General features: G+C 46.1%; 1 protein-coding gene across 1 annotated transcript in view; it reads left to right on the top strand.

Annotated features, from left to right (window-relative positions):
- The first annotated feature begins 1431 nt into the window (after positions 1 to 1431).
- The window catches only part of FAM135B (family with sequence similarity 135 member B), a 348914-nt gene continuing 332791 nt past the window's right edge, over positions 1432 to 17554 (top strand). The window contains exon 1 of the mRNA XM_034763663.1: positions 1432 to 1602. The gene's annotated coding sequence lies outside the window, so the exon portion shown is untranslated. The remainder of the gene's footprint in view (positions 1603 to 17554) is intronic.

Genomic DNA, 17554 nt, shown 5'->3' with positions numbered 1-17554 from the left:
CTATTTTTCCAAAGCAGGGGAAGGCACTGATTGATCACATTTACACTGAATTTCAGCTTCCAACCATCAGCAGTTGTTAACCTGGCCCTGTTCAAATGTGTGCATACCATTTCTTTAAAAGCATAAACTATGTAACTTTCCCCCCTTCCCTCTCCCATAGCTCAGAGAAGGACTTTTTGCTCAAACTTTCCAAAAATCACACCTTGGACAAAGATGGAGCTTAGAAAACTTAAGCCTAAAATGTGTATTGCTTAGAAAGTGAAACATTGTGTAAAACTGGGCTGGGGTAGAACTCCCAGAGGATTACATCTGTATGCTCTGTACGGTATTGTACTGTATTTGAAGACAAACACTCCCTAACTCCTGATGTGCAGCAGTCCCACCCGTCTTGCCATTTGGGTCCTAGTTCTTGCTAATAAGGTCTCCAGTAGGTAGTCCATTCAGCTTCTCTCCCTCCTTGTCCGGCAGATTCTCAGAGCCGGGCAAACTCCATTCTCTGTAAGGGGATTCTGCATGAATGTTTTCCCCAAATGTCATTCTACTCTCTGCTCTGGGAAAGGAAGTGGCTATCCTTTTTCTTTAGGAACTTTTGACTAATGTAAAATTTCTGTATAAAATCCATTTTCATTCAAAGGGAAAAGAAAAGGTCCAACTTCCAACTGTGTTTTGCTTGAAAAGCGGCCTGTTTTTACCTGGAAAATTGTCCTGTCTTTGCACGAAAACAAAGATTGGAAAATTGTCCCTTTTGTGAGTTCGTTACAAAAATGCAGAAACCCCACGAGTGAAACTCTTGCGTCATTTAAGTCAATGGCAAAATTATCATTGACTTCAGTGGAGTCAAGGTTTCACCCCACCAATTCTGAGAGGCTTAGCATTCTGTTACAGTATTTCAGGCACTTCTGTGGACCACCTGTTTCCTCTCAGCTGCGCCATCACTCTGCAGCCCATCAGCCAGGCTTTATGGAATTGTCTCTGATGTTCTCCTTCCTCACTGCCCCACTAGAAAACGGTTGTGGGTATGTCTTGGGCCCTTCTTCTAAGTCTCCTTCTCTCCCATCCCCTTTTCTTGCTGCTGCTACGATTGTCCCTTTAACCTGCTTCCAGCAGGCTGCTGAGAGATGGGATCGCCCAGGCATTGCAATCATTAACCTGATCACAGAGCCAGAGCGCTAGACCCGGCTCCACACTAGTAACAGTGGCAGCATAATAATCAAAAGAGCAGGAGAAAGTGAGTGCTGGAGAAGAGTGGGCATTTATTATTGTTGTTGTTCCTAGCTCCGCCACAGCCTGTGTCTGAAAGAACCAGGCGCTGGAGCAGCTGTTGCACTGAGTGGTGCTGCCACTGAGTTCCGTAACCATAGCAACAGCATCAGCACCATCACCATCCTCCTCCTCCTCACTCATTCTCCTCCTCCTTAGCATCATCAGTACCAGGAGCAGCAGCAGCAGCCCTGACAGGAGCCAGAGCCCAGCAGCAGGGACTGCAATCCGCCAACTGCCTTTTTGTACCTGCTCCATCGACACCAGCAGCAGTAACCACAACCTTGCTTCCTCCTGGGAGAGGGAGAGAGTGTGTTGAGGGAGGACCCCGCAAAGACCCAGGTAAGATCAGCTGTGCTGCTTGCAAACTCTTCCCTTGATCAGTGCAGTGTTCTGTACGTTTGTGTATTGCTAGTTTATTGGCTCTCTTGTTTCAAAGGCATTTTAATGACATTTCAACCAAGCATGTTGTCCAAAGCATGTTTTGCTCTCTTTGCCATACAGACCCTCTCTCTCCACCTCCCCCCAACATGTGAAAAATAATAAATCCCTGTAATATTCCAGTGAGAGTGGGTAGAAATGGGGTGATCAGGGGACACAACGTGATACGAGTATGAACGACTCAAGCTCTGTGCTTCAAAATAAAAGTGAAGGGTTGCAATGAAGCAAAGGTCGACGTAGCAATAAATAACCCTCTGAAAAAAATAATCCAGGCAACAATGATTTTCCCTCTCCTCACTGCACAGAATAAATTCCTCGGGTCATATTTAGGAGAGAGCTGTAAAAAATAGAGGTGTGTGTATAGGCTAGAGAGGAAACTTCATTGTAATCTGTAACTGAAAGGGTCATGTTACGTGCTTTAAAATAAAAGTAAATAGTTGCAATAACACTAACGTTGTCATAGCTATTAATAATCATTTTAAAAAATACTTACCAAAATGTTCAGTCCTTCCTATCTTAAAAAAAAATGTAATGAGTAAGAAATAAGGGAAACTCACTGGATCCATATATAGAAAAACATACATTGGGTGCATTTAAAAAGGGTAAAGATCAGCAATAATGCAAAGACGGGTGTGGAAATTAATCCTCATTTAACTCACAAATAAATAAAAATGCCATGCAATGCCCATATGCAAACTTGTATCATGCGGAAAGTGTGAGTGTGTTTGTGTTTGTGGAGAGGGTAAAAGTAAGTTGAAGCCAAGTGGTAACTGTTTGCTATGTAATGACTGCAGAGAGCTCTTTCCACTTACACGTAACTAATATTTTTTGCAGCAGTAAGGAGAGATAGAGACGTCAGCAGCTATCTCCTCCTCCCCCCCACCGCCCACCCTCGTTATCACTGCCTGCCTGGTTGGAAATGTACTTCACTGTAATGACAATCAGCATTTCAATAAAAGGGAGCCAGACATTAGCAAAGTCGTACCCATGAAAAATTATAACCCTGCTTCTGCTTCATAATTATGCTCTGAGGGTGGTCTGGATGTGAGGTAGCCAGGGCTAAACTGCACCTGTCTTCATGTTGAACAATGATAGAGACGGAGCATATTGGTCCCAATCCTGCAAAGCCCATTGAAATCAACAGGAACTGGACGTGCTTTCGCACCCTGCAAGAGGCACCGAAGGTGTCACAGAATCATGCCCATTATTTCTCTCTCATATGTAGTACACACTACTTACACAAGCTGTTGTGAAGCACAGAATATACACAGCTCACCCTGATGGAGAAAGTGCTGTAGAATTGACAGAGAACTACATCCCTGCTGTGGAATTCTATAGGATGGACTAAAAAACCTGTATGGAGATTAGCATTCAGAATCCAGTTCTGTAGACTTGCAGAGTAATTTCCTTAGAACCCTCTCGGTATCATCGTTACTAAAATCTATAGGACTTCTCCATGAGAGGATGTTTGGCCTTATTAATAAAAGTATTTTAAAATAGCCAGGTATAATTAGAAGGGCTGATTTTTGGTCCTCGTTCTAATTAAATCTATCTACTGTGAAACCATAGGTCCCTGGATGACATCCACTAGGATATCCTGGCCATATCTATGATATATCTTTGGACGGGTTGGATTTCCTGTTTTAAGGCTAGAGAATATTATAATTTTGGGAACCCTCTTTTGCAATGATATGTCTTGGAGAGGATGGGTCAGGGAAAAAAAACTGCAGTAATAGGAACCTGAACCTGATCGTGCTTATGATGCTGATAAATCAATTGCAGCATTTTAATCAGTTTTATACATGTTGCAGGGATATCAAGCACATAATCAAGAGGGAACATCGTAAAGAATGAAGCAGAGTGAATATTTCATCAGTGCAAACAAATGATTAAAGGTCAAGGGGCTTTGAGATTACACATAATGTCCCCAAAATATTATTCTGAATGATTACTTTGCTGCTAGCTGGGGGCATATGATTACATAGAAGCCAGCACTATATATACGCTGACTCCTGATTACTATGGGGCTGCAAAACTTCTCTTAAACAACAGCTCTAGGAAAGGCAGGAAATCAGTGTATTTGTAGCAAAGCAATGCTCATATAAAATCACAGTGTGTTGAGAGATGGAAAATGCTGTCAGTTTATGGAGAGTCAGTCCAGTGTTTAGTGTTTGTATCCGTATAAATGTCAACAGTCAGGGTGCTAGGCACATAGGGTGTATCTACACAGTGATAAAAAACCTGCGGCTTGTCCGGTTCAGATGACTCGGGCTTGGAGGGCTCGGGCTTTGGACTGTAAAATTGCTGTGTAGACATTTGGGGGGGGGGTTATCACTGTGTAAATGTACCCCTAGAATAACTGATTTTTATATTCAGGGCCAGCCAACACTTCCAGCTGACAGTCATTACCCCCCACTTCCTCAAATTAGAATCTTAGGAGAGGATTTTCCTTGTATCAAATGGCTTGTTGTCTTATATTACCATTTTGTGCTAATGTGGAAGGACACAATCTCTCTTACTTTGTCCTTGGAAGTTAAGGGTTGGACTCTTGATGACCATCTAGCATTGGTATCTGGCACTGTTCTGGGGGGGAAATGCTATTTTGGTACCTAAAGACATGAACTATCTTTTAAAAATCCAGTTCCTTTTTTCATTAGTCCTCAATGGAGCTTAGAACACAATCAGGCTTCTATGGTAGCTGCCATTAAAAAGTCAGCTTTTGTCAACAAGTTGCAACAGTCATTTCTGAGACACAGCAGCCAATTTCCTCTTATAAGTGTAGGGGAAACTGCCAGGTTCCACATGCCACTGTGTGGTACTATTTGGCAAGTGATTCTTCATTGCTGGTGAACAATGTATCTGATATTGTTTGATATGTTTTAAAATTCATCTTCATTTTATTTAGAGGCTCTGGAGAAAATTTGTTTTTACTCAGATTAATTTCCCCCTTTATTTTTTCTTGTCTCAGTATTTTACGTGGTATGTCCTTTTAACTGGGTAAAATCAGGTTTTTAATAGAACAGACAAATTAGTTATGGCAAAGGATTGCAATACAAATTAGATGGGGCTACTATAAGGTGGGTGCATAACTGGCTGGATAACCGTACTCAGAGAGTTGTTATTAATGGTTCCCAATCCTGCTGGAAAGGCGTAACGAGTGGGGTTCCGCAGGGGTCTGTTTTGGGACCGGCTCTGTTCAATATCTTCATCAACGACTTAGATATTGGCATAGAAAGTACGCTTATTAAGTTTGCGGATGATACCAAACTGGGAGGGATTGCAACTACTTTGGAGGACAGGGTCATAATTCAAAATGATCTGGACAAATTGGAGAAATGGGCTGAGGTAAACAGGATGAAGTTTAACAAAGACAAATGCAAAGTGCTCCACTTAGGAAGGAAAAATCAATTTCACACATACAGAATGGGAAAAGACTGTCTAGGAAGGAGTACGGCAGAAAGGGATCTAGGGGTTATAGTGGACCACAAGCTAAATATGAGTCAACAGTGTGATGCTGTTGCAAAAAAAGCAAACATGATTCTGGGATGCATTAACAGGTGTGTTGTGAGCAAGACACGAGAAGTCATTCTTCCGCTCTACTCTGCTCTGGTTAGGCCTCAGCTGGAGTATTGTGTCCAGTTCTGGGCGCCGCATTTTAAAAAAGATGTCGAGAAATTGGAAAGGGTCCAGAGAAGAGCAACAAGAATGATTAAAGGTCTTGAGAACATGACCTATGAAGGAAGGCTGAAAGAACTGGGTTTGTTTAGTTTGGAAAAGAGAAGACTGAGAGGGGACATGATAGCAGTTTTCAGGTATCTAAAAGGGTGTCATAAGGAGGAGGGAGAGAACTTGTTCACCTTAGCCTCTAAGGATAGAACCAGAAACAATGGGTTTAAACTGCAGCAAGGGAGGTCTAGGTTGGACATTAGGAAAAAGTTCCTAACTGTCAGGGTGGTTAAACACTGGAATAAATTGCCTAGGGAGGTTGTGGAATCTCCATCTCTGGAGATATTTAAGAGTAGGTTAGATAAATGTCTATCAGGGATGGTCTAGACAGTATTTGGTCCTGCCATGCGGGCAGGGGACTGGACTCGATGACCTCTCGAGGTCCCTTCCAGTCCTATAATCTATCTATGAATCTATAAGGTGATCCAGGGTAATATTTTCAGAGATGCTAAGCAGCCGTCTACTGTGGTCCCTTTGGAATTAAAGGGAGATATGGGGCCTCAGCAACTCAAGGGATCAACCCCTCTAATCCATCTCCCCTGTCAGAGGAAGATTGTTCCTTGCTAGATAGGAAAAAGAACCACACATCCTAAATACAATTTAACCCATGCTAACACAATGTAGATCTTTGTCCCTATGACTGGGTGTACCAGGCCCTTTGAGGCCCCCTGTTGGAGGCCTTGTGGTCCTACCAAACCCTGCCCCCATGAAAGAGCAGTGAAAGTGGGTCTCCATGCCTGCCTAGAAAGGCTGCAGGACACAGCCAATCAGAGCACAGCGGGCTGAGATAAAAGGAGCTACAGGGGCTAAGCAGGTCAGTCACTGTCTGGAGCCAGAACGGGGGAGAAGGAGAAAGGCTGTGACTCTCTACAGGTAAAGAGTCGTGGGAGAGACCTGTTTAAGCAGGGAACAGAGAGCCCTGGGGTAAAGGTGAAGAGGAAGGGGCTAAATGGGAAGAGGCCCAGGGAATAGCAGCAGCAATGGCATTAAAGGGAGCACTGGGGCTGCTATTTGTAGGGTCCCTGGGTTGGGATCTGGAGTGGTGAGTTGGCCTGGGTCCCCCCACTGGCAAAGTGGTCAAAGACCCCAGAAGGGGACAAGTTTTGTTTAGAAGCCCAAGCACAGGGCCGGAATTTACAGGGCTCAAGGATGGGCCTGAAGAACCGGCAGAGGGCCAACCATTTGCTGAAGTGGGCTGAATTTGAAGGAGTGACCTGGCTGGAGAGCTGGGGTTATAAGAACTGATAAAGGCTAGGAATCTCCAGAGAGAAAGCCCGGGGGGCACTTCTCTATACCAGGGCAGGCACAGACTTAAAGCTAGCACAGAGGGGGCTGAGGATGGAGCCCAGAGACAGGGCTGTAGATGGTAACAAGGGCACAGAGACTGGCCCTGTTGGACCTTTTACTCTGGTTTTGTTTGTGTATATTGGCGGTGTGTGACTTGGCTGGAGGGCTGGGCCACTGAAGATTCACCCGAGGAGGTTAACAGTTGACAGGGGGCACCGGGGGCAGAGAAAGAGAGAGTGCAGGAGGTGCTCGTGAGAGAGGAGTGTCTCCTATCACACCCCCTCTAGTGGCCATCTCACTGGAGAGTTTGAGGGTCTGTCAGTGTTCACAACTTTAACTGTGCAGGTCCCAGGTTTGCCCCCAGTATGTTAACCTAAGTGGGGTTAATGAAAAAAGCCCTCTTTGCCAGACTCTAGGTGTGCTTTGCTCTGGATCCACACTTCACAGAGGGAGCCCCTCCCTGTTCTTCTATGCAATGTGCGAGGTTGTATTTTCCTGTATGTGTATAGGCTGCTTGCATCCAAGCACGTGATTAGCCTGCCATTATGGTTGAAGTTTCATGCTTATTTCCTGTATTCTACCCTGGATCCAACTCCCTCCCTTGCACATTGACCGTGCTCTACATATTCCCTGGAGGACGCTGTTCCTGGTCTCCAGCAAGATCTTTGCTAACACTGTTCCAGGAGGTAAGGTGTTGGGACGACCAAAGGGTGGCTCCGGTTGCTATGTTGCTCTGAGCCCTGTCTCAAAAGGTCAATTTAATCATCTTGGTGACACGCCTGATCTCAGCCCGCCTAGGGAATGAGACACAGGTTGATGTCTTCCAAACCTAAATCCAAGGGATATAATTTTATTCCCTTTCTGATCCTAGCATTAGTGCCTGCAATGCTAGTGACTCTATTGTTCTGGAGTTTTACTTCTCTAGTGTCTGATTGCACTTCCTTGAGAAGCTCAATTTGCCGTGTGGAAATTCCAGTTTCTTTCATTCTAACCAGTGTGCTGCTGACATTGCTGTGTTGAATCAATCCAGGTTAGTGGAGAACTCTTTGTGTGTTTGTTTTTTGCCACAAGGATCTGCCACTAAACTAGCTGTAAAACTGTTCTCTTCTGTGCTTCCCCCCCAAATTCATGCAGGCTGCGAGTGTGAGTGTGTGTGTGTGTGTGTGTGTGTGTGTCCGTGTCCCCTTTCTGCCCCAGAAGAGCAGGAGCCTTCCTTCTTCCAATGAGAACTACAGCCAAACCCTCATTCCCTTGAAATGGAAGTGCCAAGAACCCAATATCCTGTAAATCACTCAGGACTCCTTAGAGATGAAGGGCCCTATATATAAATACCATATCCTGATTTTTTTTTTATAGTTTTCTAGTTGTGACACGACAGTTGTTTAATCGCCCCTGCAGAAGGTTAGAGGAATGGGATTAGGGTCAGGTGAGCAGCAGTTTGGTGTTTGGCGAATACTGACTGTCCATTTTTGTAACCATCCTCTTTGTTGTATTCACAAACACTTTTTTGCTGTACACATTGTAAATGCATGACTAAATGTTATTAGCTTTTATTATTAATGAATTGTAATGAACTGGCTAGCGTTTGTATGTGTATATATACCACTGCTCAGGAATGCATGAATCAGAAATGCTTGTCTGTATGTCATAGACTGCCAACACATAGCGGAGATTCTCCTTAGGTTAAGCGCTAGGACCCGGTGCTGCTGTTGCATGCAGAACCGAACTCTATCCCCACTGTGACCATGAGGTTTTTACGGAGTCATTGGCCATGTTGTTGCACACAAGGTGAAGTTCCTCGGTAGCTGCTTTTTGTTACATCGTGACCTGGTGCTGAGGTGCTAAGTCTCTCCTATATTCACTCAACACCTCCTAGGATCGGGCTGTATCTTTATTTCACTTGTTTGGAAAACGTGTACCTGAGGCAAAGCGCCTATGTGCTATTTCCACTGACTGCACAGTCTACTTGGAAGAGGGCTAGTTTCTGTTGGATATTTCTTTTTAAATGCATCGGTGGTATCTAGCACGCAGCAGCGTGTGTGGAATTTTATGTGCAAGACTGAGACCTGCTCCTTGGCTTTCTACTGCCCCAAGTATCCGAAGAAGTGGGCTGTAGTCCACGAAAGCTTATGCTTCAATAAATTTGTTAGTCTCTAAGGTGCCACAAGTACTCCTGTTCTTTTTGCTGATACAGACTATCACAGCTGCTACTCTGATACTGCCCCAATGGAGCTGCATATTTATCAGGTGTGATGCATCAACCAAACAGTATTGAGTCCATGTCAATGAGTTGTTGACAGGTACTATTGTCAATTTGTATTTGCAATATGTGAAGGATACAGAAATCCAAGTACAGTATCTTTCTAAGAGCTATTTCTTAAAGAGGAGAGCAAGAGTATCTACACTTAAGTATCCTGACTGTTCTACAAGCAGGATATTTCCTTAGTACCAAAAAGATCAAGAGCTCAGAGCAGGGCTGCCCGGGAGTGGGGGCAAGTGGGACAATTTGCCCTGGGCCCCGCAGAGGTCCCCACGAGAGTTTGGTGGGTCTTCGGCGGCAGGTCCTTCAGTGCCACCGAATGCACCCGGATCGAGTGAAGGACCCGCTGCCGAAGACCCGGAGCTTCTTCTGTTCCGGGTCTTCGGCGGCAATTCAGTGGCGGGGGCTCCTTCCGCTCCGGGTCTTCGATGGCAGCTAGGCGACGGGGGCTCTTTCCGCTCCGGGTCTTCGGCGGCAGTTCGGCAGTGGGTCCTTCACTTGCTCTGGGACCTGCTGCTGAAGTGCCCCAAAGAGCCGGAGCGGAAGGATCGCCGCCGCCGAAGACCCCAGGCCCCCTGAATCCTCTGGGCGGCCCTGTCTCAGAGGCTCTGATTCTGCAAAGAGTATCTGTGTGGGCCCACTGCAGGATTGGGACCCTGACCACAATCCTGTCCTCCATTACCTTTATCCTCCCTGTGCTTGTTTATATCCACCAGCCATCTCTCATTGGCTACTAACATTGTAAACTCCTTGTGGCAGGGGCTGGCTTTTTCTTGCAGGTGGGTAAAGTGTCTGGCGCACAATGGTGCCTTACTTCTGATCAAAGGCTTTATTCTCTACCCCAGTACATATCATAATATCACTGAGATGGTACATGAGGAATGATCCCATTGGGATGACTTGGAGTTTTTCTGGTTTTAATGGTATGGTGTTGGGCCCAGCAAATAAGAGTTCCCGAAGTGGCATTCACTTCATCACAAATGGCTACTGGACAGTCACAGGCTAAATCCCATTCTAAATGCTGTGCCTGGATTCCTGATTGCTGTGCTGGGTCCAGTGGTTTTGCCTGTTTTCTTCACATAAAGGGGCCTCATTATTGTGTGTGGTATTTTTGTGTGTGTGCGTATAACTTTTTCAGTAGGGGATTCCATTATGAGACATCTCATTTCAATCAATTATTTCTAGCGCAATAGTGAATAGACAAGGGTGAAGATACACCCAGTGGGCCCAAGCACTCCTGTGTGAGCAGTGGGGAGTCATCTGCTTTCTCAGGGCCCCATAGATAGCTGTCCTGTGGGGCTGGGATCAGCATGGGAACAGGTAGGGACTGGGCAGTTTGGGAGACGGAAGCTGTAGTCTGGGTAGGTCAAAAGGGCCTCGTATTGTTCCCCACATGACCCTGTGGATTTTCCAAAAAAAGGAGATACCGCCTAGGGTCAGATTACTTTCACCTTGAAGGTGCTTCTGTAGTAAGAATTGTAGAATTATAGGGTTAGAAGGGACCATAAGTGTCTTGCTCTGAAGGGGACTATTGGGGACACAACTACAATAGAACCTCAGAGTTGCAACCATTTCGGGAATGGAGGTTGTTTGTAACTCTGAACAAAACATTACGGTTGGTCTTTCACAAGCTTTCAAACTGAACATTGACTTAATACAGCTTTGAAACTTTACTATGCAGATGAAAAATGCTGTTTTCCTTTTCTTTTTTTTAAGTTCGTTTAACGCAGTACTGTACTGGCTTTTTATTTTGTCTCTGCTGATGCCTAATTGTGTACTTCTGGTTCCAAATGAGGTGTGTGGTTTGCTAGTCAGTTTGTAATGCTGAGGTTCTACTGTTTTGTGGAGGTTAGGGCCCTCCACACACAAATTGTGGTGGACCTGTGTGATTGCTGTAGGGTGACCAGATGAGAGACATGAAATATCGGGACACGGGGGGGTCTCCGGCGAGTGTGGGGGGGAATGAAAGCCAGCGGCAGAGCAAAAAAATAAAAATAGAAAAGAAAAGAAAAAAGAGCTGCTGGAGCATAGGAAAAATTGGTGGGGGCTGAGCACCCACCGGCAGCTCCCCGCCTCGCCCCCCACCGCACCAGCTCACCTCCGCCTCCTCTGAGCGGGCTGCTGCGTCCTGCTTCTCCCCCCTCCCTCCAGCGCTTGTGCCGCCATACAGCTGATTTGCGCACACCTGGGAGGGAGGCGGGAGGAGGAGGAATGTGGCATGCTTGGGGAAGAGGCGGGGCCAGGACGGGGATTTGGGAAAGGATCCAATGGGGCAAGGAGAGGATGGAGTCGAGGGCACGAGCCTGTGCGCCCGAGTGCAAAATATCGGGACAATTCGCGTCCTGACCGAACATCGGTCGGGACACGGGACAAACAAGTAAATATCGGGACAGTCCCGATAAAATCGGGACATCTGGTCAACCTAGATTGCTGCCTTTTGGCTGACACGATGATCAAACCAGGAACCTCCAGTGCTAAAGCGGGGGACGGGAGGGGAAGCTGCAACAGCTTGACCTCGAGAGCCAGGCTATGGAGCTGGGGCTGTTGCAGACTCGGATCCTCTGTGGATCAGGCCCAGTGCGATCTGTAACACGCACTGACCAGTGGGTTACTTCTGTACCACTCATTCATTTCCATAGCACTCTGTTTTACTATGGCATGCGGCCCTCAATTATACCAAGTCATATGGAATCACATCTGACTTAGTCCATTCCAGTTGCATATCAGCTTTAAGTGAGTTGAGCAGGATTTGGTACACAGAGCTATCTGGGGCTCTGTGGATGTGGGAGGTCTGAAAGCAGTTTGTGGCCCATATTATACTTTGTAAATCTATTTTACAACAAGAAAAACTACATCCTCATTTGTTTCCTTTGTCTCTCCATCTCAGCTGTAAACATCTCTTTTTGTCTGGAGCTTACCATTGTTTCCCTTTTCACTTCTCTCTCCCGCTGCAGCTGTGTTGACGCTACACTCTGTCAGGGTGCAGTTTGTAGGATAGATGGTAAAAGCAATAACGTTCCATTGTGTTACATTTCATAGTTACCTTCATGCATGTTTGGCCTGACCCTGCACAACTGACATTAATCGGACTCTGGACATTGACTTTAATAGGGGTAGGCACAAGCCCAGGATTGCAAAAGGCTTTTCAAGGAAAATAATCCACAATTTAGGAGCAAAGGAAGATTGAGAAGTGATTCAGCATGTTTCAGAGAGAACCTAATGCGAAACCCATTGTGTCCATGCAGCTGTTTCCATAGGCTGCAGTGGGCCTGGGGTCCAGCCCAGAAGAAAGTTATGGAGAAAGGTCAAAAACTAAGTGGTGCAGTATGAATGCCAGAGTGACATAAGAGCAGCCGTACTAGCCCAGACCCATGGTCCATCTAGCCCAGTATCCAGTCTTCTGACAGTGGCCGCTGCCCGATGCTTCACAGGGAATGAACAGAACAGAGTAATTCTGTGTGATCCATCCCCTGTCATCCAGTCCAGCTTCTGGCATTTGGAGGTTTAGGGACACCCGGAACATGGGGTTGTGCCCCTGACCATCTTAGCTAATAACCATTGATGGACCTATCCTCTATGAACTTTTCTAACTTTTTTTTTTTTTAATCCAGTTACACTTTTGGCTACCAGTGTCCCTTGGCAATGAGTTCCAGACGTTGACCTTTAATGATGTATGGAGAGAAGAGCAGTGAGGACAGATACTGGATGAGTAGGCAGAGGAGAGGGTTCAGAGATTTAGGCTGAAGTGACTTCTATGTTTGGTGGTAAGGGATTAGAGGATTGGCACTAAGGGAGTACAGTAATGGTCTCAGCTTTTGGTGTGGTAAATTTTCCAAGAAAAAGGGGGCATTAACCCTGACTGGATTACAAGTCAAATATATTTTTTGTCTTACGGAAAGAATAAGATGCCTTTGGAATAAACCACTGGGAAATGATCCGTGAGGCTCCCATGATTTTTCCAGTAGTGCTGTAATGGAACACTGTCTTACTTTAGGTGACTCACGGTGGTAGAGAATGACATTAGTGCTTTAATAAACATACAGCGCTGAGTGCATTGTCTCAGCTCAGCTAATAATAACACTCTAAATGAGAGACAGAAAGTGGGATAAATCACATCATAATTCAGAATGCAGAAATAGTCGCTGCTAGAGGAACTAAAAATATACAACCGTATAACCCTAACACCTACAGCGGCATACTGGCAGAGGCAGGGTGTGGGCGGGCTGGCTGGCTAGGAGGGAGATGCTCACTTGTCCTGGATGTGATTCATACAGCTGGTGTCTTCCTTGGCTACTCAATAAGTGGCTTCACAGGCTCCCTATGTATTGGGGAGCACTGGGTTAAAGGTAGGGCTCCAATAAACCACACAAACTGCAGTCTGAACTGTGGGGAGGCAGGAAGCTCCATCTGGGGGCGTGCGGTGTCCCAGGGATGTGCCCCAGTGCCAAGCCTGTTACTTACAATACTGTGCCTAAGGAAGAGGCCTTACTCCTATATGAGAAAAGCACCATAGAACCATAGGGTTAGAAGGGACTGCAAGGATCCCCTTAGTCTATGCCCTTGCTGAGATGCAGGATTTGTTGTATCTACACCATCCAAGGCAGATGGCTATCCAGCCTCCTTTTGAAAACCTCCAGTGAAGGAGTTTCCACAACCTCCCTAAGCAGTCTGTTGTTCGTTTTGTTTTATTTCCCCCTCCCCTCCCAAAGACTTATAACTGGTCCAAATTTTGGCAGACTTTCACAGGGCAATGAAGGGCATGTCTCTGACATGAACGTCACCCCTTCCAAATTTCAAGTCCCAGCCCCAAAGAATGGGGGTGCTAGGGTGCCTCAAATAGCAAGTTGCCTGATTGATTTAATTATTTTTAGTACTGCACAGCAGTGTAGTTTTCCTTGTCCTGTCCATGGAAACAGCTTCAGCCAAAATGGTTCCGCTATCTACAAAAATTCGACCGGTCCAGACACAAAACACACACAATTTCAGTCCTTTGGGAATAGTTGAAATTCAGCAAAGTTATAAGCAACTGAGAACAGGATCATGTACTGGAAGGTGTTGGGCTACATTAATAATAGGCGGTATTACCAGCCCTTCATCTGATCAATAACTTGTTCAGAACCCCTTAATCCATATGAGTATTTAAAATGAACTCAAGGACCAGCCATGTGACTAGGGAGTAGTCCCTGTGTTCATCTAGCACTTTGAAATCTCTAGGGATAGAAGGTTCCATATCAATATAATGTTTAATGAATTAGTGGTGTGAGCTGTGAGCGGAATGTCTTAGTCTGGATGAAGTGTAATTGTGTCCGCTCGCTATTCTCCTCTCCAATTTTGGTATTGATTTTTTTCATGACAAAGGGCTCTTCAGGCATGGCCTATGCCAGATGTACAATGTGTGCAAGGTGACTTCTTCCACACACAAAACCATTTTAGAAGATTGCAGCTAGGCAGTAATAAGAGTTCTTTCTCTCTCTCTAATGTAGATGTGCAGTGAGCAGAATTTGAAAATCATTACACATTTTCCAGGAGAGATCAGAGATGGCAAATTTCGACACGTGGAAAGAGCAAATACAGAAGCTCTCATTGCATGGAAAAGCCCTGCAGAGAAAATGGTCTCTCTTTTTTTTTTTTTTTGAGACCTTGTGTGAGATTAATTTAGGTTTCATTCTTTTTTTTTCTTATTATTATTCAGATAACTCTAAGTTCTGAATACTAAAAAGATGAGACTGTAAGGACCACGTGGAACGAAGAGTTGGCATGGCCTAGCTGACTTTTTTTCCTGACAAGTTAACCATCAAGTTAAATCTGGGACATATGCTTTGAGTGTGTGAGTGTAATTTTATACTCTCTATAGTATACTATTACTGGCAATGGAATCCTAGTTCATCCTGACAGTGGGACTAGAGACAGCAATTTTTCTCAGTCAGAAACCATATACAGACTAATCTCAATATACATTCTATCTATAGCTATATAATGATACTCCTGGGGGAATTCAGCTCCACTGCACATGCGAAGAATTCAGGTCCCCTGCAGATTTCTTTGCTTCTCTGCAGAAAAATGACTTTCTGACCAGGAAGCTGCAAGAGCAGTCATGTACCACTCCCTAGCTGCACAGGTACATCGTTTCAGGCACCCAGAGCAGTCGGCAGAGCGGTAAATCACTTCAGGGCTGGGGACACCTCGGCCAGTAGCTCCCACCCTGAGCCGGGACCAGCTGCTAATCCTATCTGGGCTGGAGTCAGGAGGGGACGGGACTTCCTCTTCCCCTGCATGGAGTGGCTGGAGCTGTGTCACACCCACCCCCAGAAACCTCCCCTAGCGGCAGGAAGCTCAGCATCCTCCTCTGTTTCCTGCCCCCATTGCTCCTCAGCTGCGGGGGGAGGGGTCACTGTTCAGGGAGCTGTTCCCCCCCTCTGCCCAACCCCTGTGCATCTGGACTTCCCATACCCAGATACCCCCACCAAGCCTCATCCTGTACACCCAGAATCCACCTAGTCCTCCATGCCTGAACTCCACCCCATTGACTCTCAACCCCTGCATCTGGAGCCACCTTGCACCCAGGTGCCCTGCTTCTGGACCACCATCTCTGCACCCAGACCTCCCTGCACTCAAACTCCCACCCTTATGAGCCCCCCCACACCACTGACCCCCCCCCCGCAATTAGCTGCACCCTGCCCCACTCCCCCAGCACCCAGACCCCTCCCCTGAGCCCCAACAACCTTCACCTGGAAGCCCCTGAAGAGTCCCATTTCCTCTGCACCTGGAACACCCCCCCCCCAACAAACCTCTGTGCATCCAGATCCCCCCCCACACCTAGACTCCCCTACCCCCACTCAGCTGCCTGCATCCTGATTGTCCCGCACAGAATCCTCTCACCCCACATCTGGATCCCCCCCCACCCTGAGCCCCTCCACACTTGGGTCCTGCCTGGTTGAGCCTGCCTGCCTCACACCTGGTGCACTTGGCACAGAGGGGCAGGGCCCGAGGGTGTTTCTGAGGGTATCTCCTTGCTTTGGTTTTCTTTAGCTTGTTTGCTGAATTTTCAATTTCTGTATTAGCCTTAAGGATCTTTCACAGAATCTGCTCTGCTCCTGTCTGCATCGGTTGTCTAGGATGTGGCTATTATTCACTGCTCCCTCTTGTTGTGTAGACTTTGTCTACACAGCAAAAGCTGCATGTGCGACAGCCTACATGAGCTAGCTTGAATCCAGCTAACATGGGTAACAACAACAGTGCTGAGAGAGCACTACGGGCTTCAGAGCAGGTATGTACCCAGGTCCCTGCTGAACTTGTATTACCACTCTGAAGCCCACACTGTACTGTCTTCTCGGCTGTTGCTAGCTGGATGAAAGCTAGCTAGGGCAGGCAAGCCCATGCACAGCTTTTGCTGTATGGACATATCATTAGATGCTTATGAATGATGAACCATTCTGCTGGAGAAGTGCAGCTTGTATTCAGTGGCACTTTAAGCAATATGCAAGCCTCTAGCATCAGTCTTTCAGACTTCCTATTTAGTCTGGCTATTGGCTTGGCATCACAGCCGGTCCACTGATTCAGTGACCAACTTACGTGTGAGCTTGCCACTCCGCTTGTGATTCCTGGGCTGGCATTTGTTGGTGCAATTCCATAGGAAGGATAATGGGGTGGGGGAAGCTCCTTTGTGTTGGTAAACTTAATGCATATAGTATGAGAGGTGCACACTAATCACAAATGTTGAGAGGAATTCAGTATCACATTTTGTAGAGAAGTACTATATCTTGATGTTTGGATCAATACTTAGATGCTGTGTGCATGGATGTGCTCACGCACTTGTAATAGATTGTCCCTTTTGACTAGAATGGTTAGTTAATATTCAGGGCCTTGCCAGTTTGTTTCTGTCAGACGAAATTGATTGTGACTGAGGTTTTGTTATAAATAAAACAGGATTGCACCGAAGTCTTGTTTCCCTGAACACAGTGGAAATGAACAACAGCAAGCAGCTTACTTGCTTGGAAATCCATGCCTGTCTTTCCCATGAGTACTGTTCAGAGCAGAAGCTCTGTCTTTTTGCTTCCTCCCCAGGGCCATGTTCATGACTCGTCTCTTGCTTTCTGTATCTCATGGATAGACATGTCCATCTGCAGCCAATCCATCCCCTACTGTCTTTTACAGTCGCTGGGAAAGCCCTTAGCCAACATGGCTTAGCTTCTGATTGGCTTTGCCATGCAGCCATTTGCCTCGAGTAGTGGCTCCCTATTGTTTCGAGCTATCACGATATAAAGGGGCATTGAATTGTTCCTTCAGCTTAGCCTGATAGGTGTGTGTATATAGGATACCCATCAGCTTTAACAAGGTCTATGACTCTCTGCAGATCAAAGATCTTTGAAGACTTTGATTCCCACAGGGATGGGGTGTATTTCCAAATGGTATCGGCATCATTGTGAAGGGACTTCAGTCTTAAGGCTGCTTTCCTACAATTGTTGGTACATAGGCAGTCTGCTCTGTCCTGAGTCCCATTGACTTCAGTGTGACTTCATGTTGCCAAAGCAGTTGATCGAGCTGTATTAGGGCTTGTCTACACTGGCAATTTACAGCACT

The sequence above is a fragment of the Trachemys scripta genome, chromosome 2, assembly GCF_013100865.1.
Source record: "Trachemys scripta elegans isolate TJP31775 chromosome 2, CAS_Tse_1.0, whole genome shotgun sequence".
NCBI lineage: Eukaryota > Metazoa > Chordata > Testudines > Emydidae > Trachemys > Trachemys scripta.
The sequence above is the reverse complement of the archived record's forward strand: the minus strand, read 5'-3'. Positions and strand labels throughout refer to the sequence as shown.